The following is a 7,042-nucleotide window of genomic DNA, read 5'->3' as shown; positions in this document are numbered from 1 at the left end:
ATTAGCCCACTCATCCCTTGACCTAATGTTATTTTTTAAATTTGCCTTTTATTTCTTCTCCTCGTTTTTGAGCACTTTTCTCAACTTGAGTTTTGAATTTGCCTTTTATAGGAAGTGTTTCCTTTTAGTTTATTCTCTTCTTTGACTTCTTGACCAAGACTGGCTACTTGGACTTTCCTCAACTTGAGTTAACTTTGACAATTGGCCACACGGACTCCAACTAGGGCTGCAAACGAGTCGACCTTGAGCGAGTTGGACTAGGCTCAACTCAGCTTATACTAAAATTCGAGCGAGCTTAAAGTAAGCGAAGCTCAAGATCGAGCTATAGAAAGTTGCTCATGCTCAACTTATAACAATCTCGAGTCGATCTCGAGCTAGTTGAATAAGATGGTTTTCTTAATAATCTTATTCAATTTTCAAACAAGATATGCCACAACACAACATAAGAAACCACTATAAAATTTAACTTATTGAAGACTAGTACCTAATAGCAAGAGATCGTGGATGAACTAGAAAGATCGAAAAATGAAGGTGCCTCCACTATAAAACTTTGGCTAGGAATAACATGATATTTAACACACGGCAAACCTCGTACAATATTGAGGCTAAATTATCTTCGTGCTTAATTAAGCTTCCATGTTTGCTAGTATGTAAATTAGAGAAAAATCGTACACGGCATGTATGGCAATAAATTATAAATTTTTTAAATATATGTCAAGATTATTTCATATAATTATACTATATTGAGCTATCGAGCGAGCTAGTGTTGGCTCAAGATCAACTCGTTTCTCGATCAAGCTACCTAAAGTGTTTATACTCATCTCATTTCATTTCGAGTCAATGTGTTCATACTCAGCTCATTTCATTTCAAGTCAATCCAAAATTCAAGTCGATCTCGAGCGGCTCACATTTCGAGTCAATCCAAAACTCAAGTCGATCTCGAGCGGCTCACGAGCCTCAAGCTTTTCTTGCAGCCCTAGGCAGAACCCTTAGGTGAAGTTTGTTATTACCTCCAAGGAGAGATTTAGGCACTGTTCGTTTGGGTTTTTGCTTTTGCTTTTGCGGCTTTTTCACTTTGGCAAAAAAGCCATAAAAGCTCCTAAATAGGAGCTTTTTGCTTAGGCTTTTGGCTTTTGAATCAATATTGCTATATCTCTACTATTAAAAAAACGTAGTGTTCCCTCTCCCTTCTTACGTCTTTTCCTTTCGTCCGACTCTCCCTCCTCGCGTCATTCCTCCCATCCCAAATCATCGTTCCACCTTCCCAAAATCGTGGGTGATTAGCCCATCTCTGGTCCGCCTACCGTCGTCTCTCTTTGGTTGGTCTCCCGTTCTTACCAATTTATTTCCCGTCATCAACCCATCCATCGGCACGATCCCTCTCATCCGCTAGCTCCTTAATCGCCGTTGTAATTGTCGGTTCCCTTCTCGAAATCCCTCACGGGACATCTTCCCACCGACTCCATCTGCTTCCATCTTCCTGGTTGCTCCGTCTCCCCTCTGCCAACCCCCCAGCCTCACTACAGATTCAGATATGGCATTACGCTGGGAGAAGGCAGAGGTCCAGATGGAGTTGCGCCAGTTCCGCTGCTTCGTTGATGAGAAGACAGTGCTCGACGCCTCCGAGATCGACCACCTCCGCGTCCTCGCGTTCGCCGCGTTGCGGTACCTCGCCCACATCCGCTTCAGGCTCCGCGTCTACCAATAGACATGCCTCCGCCACGGCATCTGGCTCGATGACAGGGATGAAGACGAGGAGCAGGATCATGAGGATGATGATTACTACCCGGAGTTCCGATGCTACAACGAGGAGTACTATGAAGCGAGGAGGATTTCGTGGGTGATGTTATGGAGTGTCATATTGCCTCCTCGAGAAGAGACAAGATAGGGATGTATATGAATCGTCCCCAGGTTCCCACTTGTATGCAGTTGAGGCATTGCTATGCTTGGCTGGGCAAGAAACAATTGGATTTTGTGCTGATGAGGTGTTACATCAGGAGTCTGTGGAAAAACGCAGATGAGCCATTGCTGGACTTGTCAGGACTTTCTCCAAGGCCGTGTTTTTTAAGGTATGGTGATCTTTTGTGCTGATATGAAACTTATGTTGGCAGGGAATGCATCCTTCGGTTGTTACCTTGAGGAATTGTTACTGTGTCATCGATATTGCTTATTGGGGCTCATAGGTTTAAGCATTAGAAAATTTATGAAACAGAAGCATTGGTGGTTCATTAAATTTTTTATATGGGCCATTTGTGCAGATTCGTTGTTGTTGAATGTTGCCACATAATTTGTTTCTATTAATGCCCTGACCTAGCCTTGGTTGGAGCTGATTTTGTTACATGCATGGAGATGAGGCGTGGTACATTCTGTCATCAGTTACTTAAAACAGATCCGACTTCCATCGAGCAGTGTCTGTGATGAATCCTTTCAACCTTGCTTCCTATTTTGTTAGGTGCAGATTTTTCGAGATATCTCGTCCTAACATGTCTCTGTTTTTGTTTTATCAGATATCACCATCTTAACATATCTCCTCCTATTTAGGATAGGAGGGCAGCTTCATAGGGGGGTGAACAAGCAAGGTAATGCTGTTGCGTCTATTTTTTGTAGATTGTTTCAGAGAAGTCACATCAATTTCTCTCGATATTTGTCTATTTGCATTGAATTTAGTCAAAGGCCGCTTCTGTTAAGACTGATCTAGAACTGGTTGAGCATTGCCAACATTGCACAGTTGTATGTCATTTAGGGCTTTCTCAATGTCGTATCATAGTTGTCTCGTGTCTCTGAATATACTGATTTCACAAGGTAATAAATTTTACAAAATTACTTATCATACTTAGAATGAAAAGTTAAATCAAGCATGTTTTCATGTATTAAGTTCAAAATCATGTTGTCGGTTTCTTCAATTTCTAAGTTGCAAGCTCTTTTTATCCAATTATTGGGGAAGTATTTAGTTGTGCTCGATTTTCGTATTTTACACACCTTTGGTCATCATGGTAATACATATTTTGTCGCATTGCATGTACATTCAACTGTGATATCAAATGAACATTCATTTATTGATCGATACAATCACTAAATTGTGATTATCTAATTCATATTGCCCATAGCAACGCACGGGCATTGTCCTAGTGCTGGTATAAGCCAAAAGCCAAAGCAAAAAAACACCTATTTAGGAGCATTTTTGGCTTTTTTGCCGAAGTGGAAAAGCTCCAAAAGTAGAAGCAAAAGTCCAAACGAACAGAGCCTTAGGAGTATTGCCAGAATTCAGGAAAGGGTACTGAGATTTATTGCCCCCCTGGAGTTATGGATAACGGATGTAAGTTTGGGACCTTGCTTATTCTTATTCAGGTTCTTTTCTCTCAGAAAATTTATGAACATATTCAACAAGTAATAAATAAATAAAATAAGGGGAATCAGAATACGAAGAACTAAGGCAAAATGATGGACTGCAAACTATTCTACAAATATAACTTATTTCTTTCCAAAACTTCATAACATCAGCAGAGTAACCCCTTTCCAGCAGTATCCAGTATTTCCAAGTGAAAATAGTACAAACAGCAGGAAAGCAATGTCCCCTTGAGTACTCAAAGATACAGATAGGAAAACGAAAAACAAACTCAGCGATAGACTTCCAACTGGAAATGAACTGACGGTTGAACAACTCATAGACCACTTCCAAGAACATCCTACAAAGTTAGGCTCTCAGGATCCTCAACAATTTTCGCAAAAGTTTGCAGGAATGCAGCCAAATCAGCACCATAAACAATCCTGTGATCAGCCGTGACATTGACCTGAAGAAAAATTGCATCAACTTAGTTATGTATGATGGCAATTTTAGGTAATATTTCTTCATAGATACTCATTATTCACACATAGATCAAACAAACACTAGAGACAGATTAAAGGTACATACACACGGATAATGTATTGATATGGTAAAGATATCATATATAACTAAATAGGTGATCCCCAATAACATATTTTTCTCAACATGTAACCATGCCACCCCCAACATGCAACTATGCACGAAAAAAGCTCCCCTCAACATTCTGCCTTCTATAAAACTATGGTACGCAATTGCGTACTCTCAAAAAAAAAACATTCAACCTGTAACCATGCATGGTAAAAGATTTATCTAATCCATTCTATTATAATACTTATATTTTAAAAATATTGTACAACTATATCATAATCAAATACAATAAATTATTATGTGTTCTTAGTTTAAGTTGCCATATTACTAAACCAAATATTAATGTTCCATATAACCAAATCTCATTGAAACATATTGTAACTGATTTTCGCAGTAACATGCAGGTATCATGTCTAGCTCATCATATGCTCAGGTAAATAAATCTAAGACTTATAAAACGGTGAATAGTAAGATTACCTAGACATACTTATTGTGATATTATCCCATAAGTCATGTTACCAAGGTATTGAGAGGAAAAAATAGCGCGCTACAGCAAAATAGCGCCGACCTCAAAATACGCTATTAGCGTGCTATAGCGTGCTATTGGCGAGACGTTGTACACTGATATATTTAACGAGACAATTCTCAATACGCTATAGCGTGCTATTAGCGACGCTATAGCGCGCTATTTTTTTCAGTATGAGACTAGGCGACAGGTTTCTTACTCGACCTTGTACTCGGTCTTTAGCTAAACAGTGAGGTATTGTAGTATTGTGGGAATAATTAATCCTATGCGGTGGGTCCCAATTAGGCTTACTTGGCATGTCAACAATAGTCCAAAGCGGTCAACACATTCTCTCAGCATTACTACATTGTTGCGGTGCCAACCAGACCCCCGCGTCACCTAGCTCTGGTGGCTCGGGGAAGAACCAATTTACCTCTTTAACACACACAAGTTATATGAATTGAAAATTTAGGCGTGAACACAAGCACAAGGTGTAAATGTCCCTGGTACTAGTTCCTAGGCGTTGAGCGGAGGCAAAATGCCTAGCACTTCATTGCACTTAAGGTGCACTTTGGTCAGAGAAGTACAAGGCGGAGGCAAAACGCTACCTCAGGGGCTAGCGCTTAAAAAACCCTTCATAATATGTGAAAGACAACTCACCATCATTTTGCTCTTAACACTAAAGAAACCATCTTTATCAGCCGCCACTGTAGGTTTTGAGGCTCCAACAGCCATTATAGCTCCCTGCAGTCATCCACATTCAAATTCTTAGACCCACGACCTCGTTAAAACAATAATACCTCTACCAACACCTAGAAATTACTAGACATAGTAGTAGAATAGGAGCAAGGAAACATCACCTGGCCAGGTGGAAGAATTGCATCAAATCTATCTACACCAAACATGCCCAAGTTGGACAGAGTAAATGTCCCTGCAAACCACCAAACATTCAGGTAAGTACAATTTCCATGATCATGATAAGTTTGCAATACAATCTAGTAATTAGCATCCTATGCAATCCAATAGTTTCCATACCAGAGTTGTACTCATTCGGTTGAAGCTGTTTTGCCCGTGCCTTCTTGACTAGTTCCTTCCACTTTTGTGAGAGTAAATATATATCCAGCTGCATCATTGTGGCATTTCGTAAGCTATATATTCAGTAAACTAGCATGCTGCAGTATACCTAAATAACACAACATTTATCAGAGGCAGAGGTCACTTGTTCTTACCTTATCAGCTTGCTCCAGGACGGGTGTGATGAGTCCACCATCAATAGATACAGCCACAGCAATATTGATAGAACTGTTGTAAGTGAAGCTCGACCCATCCCTGCAGCTAGCATTCACCACAGGGTGCTGCGCAAGCGCCATAGCAGCGGCCTTTGCAAGCAACACAGTCATCGTCACCCCCTTTGGCTTGACCTGATAAAACAAAATCAATCCAGCCATCACCACCTGGTCACGGTCGAAAAGCAGAGAGGCATTGCACAGCCCAAATTAAGACTCCAGATGCAGCACCTTCTCATACAGCGCATCGAGCTTATCAGTGAGAATGGGGTAACCAACACGGAATGCTGGCACTGACAGGCTCTCCACCATGTTCTTGCTCACTGCAGCCTGCATCGCAGTGAACGGAACCACCGTGGCACCGGGCACCGGCGGAAGCACGGCCGCCTGCAGCACAGCCCTTACTGGTGAAGCTGCGGCCACAGGCGCAGCAGCAGGAGTGGGAGCCACCTTTGGTTTTGGCTGGATGCCAGCGGCTGCCTCAACATCAGCCGGCGTAATTCGGCCGAACTGCCCGGTGCCAGTCACCTTGGCAAGGTCCACCCTGTGCTGCTTGGCTAGCTTCTTAGCCTGCGGCGTGGCAACGCCCTTCGTCCCCGCGGCCACAGGCGCCGGAGCAGCAGCCACCGGAGCCGCCGGCGGGGGCGGTGAAGCGGCGGCATCGGAAGGAGCAGGGGCCTGCTGCTCGGGCTGTTTGCTGGAGAGCGCCTGGGCCTGGGCGACGGCGAGCGCGACGTCCTCCTCAGACTCGGCGAGCAGGGCGATGGGGGCGCCGACGGGGGCGGTCTCCCCCGCGGGGACGAGGACGGCGGCGACGATGCCGTCGTAGAAGGTCTCGACGTCCATGTCGGCCTTGTCGGACTCGACGACCACGACGGCGTCGCCCTTGGCGACGCGGTCGCCCTCCGCGGCGGCCCAGGACACGATCTTGCCCTCCGTCATCGTGGAGCTGAGCGCCGGCATGAAGATCTCGCGGATCTTGGCGCGGACCACCACCGGGCGGCGGCGCCGCGTCGTGGCCGCGCACGACGGCGGCGCCGGCGGCGCCGCGAGGCGCAGGCGCGCGGACAGGGCGGAGGCGGAGGCGGAGAACGCGAGGGGGGCCGTGGACGCCGCCATTGCAGAGCTCGCTCGAGGGTGGGGGGCGCCGGGGCGAGGAGGGTAGCGGGGTTTGGTTGGGTCTGGGTATTTGAGGCGGGGGCGGAGAAAGCGAGGCGAGAGGGGCGGAGTTTGGCATGGCTGGCGCTCGACTTGTGTTCGACCAAATGCCTGCGAAGCGAACAATGGTACAAAGTGCCATTGAACAGCATCAGACCCTGCGCCGCCTGGTGAGAGTTT

At 44.9% G+C, this 7,042-nt stretch overlaps 1 pseudogene; it reads right to left on the bottom strand.

Moving 5' to 3' along the window:
• Positions 1-3,444: 3,444 nt before the first annotated feature.
• On the bottom strand, positions 3,445-6,941 carry LOC119312511 (annotated as a pseudogene).
• Between the last annotated feature and the right edge of the window lie 101 nt (positions 6,942-7,042).

Source organism: Triticum dicoccoides, chromosome 5B (assembly GCF_002162155.2).
Source record: "Triticum dicoccoides isolate Atlit2015 ecotype Zavitan chromosome 5B, WEW_v2.0, whole genome shotgun sequence".
In the NCBI taxonomy this organism is placed as follows: domain Eukaryota; kingdom Viridiplantae; phylum Streptophyta; class Magnoliopsida; order Poales; family Poaceae; genus Triticum; species Triticum dicoccoides.
This window is presented reverse-complemented; position numbering and strand designations above follow the sequence as displayed.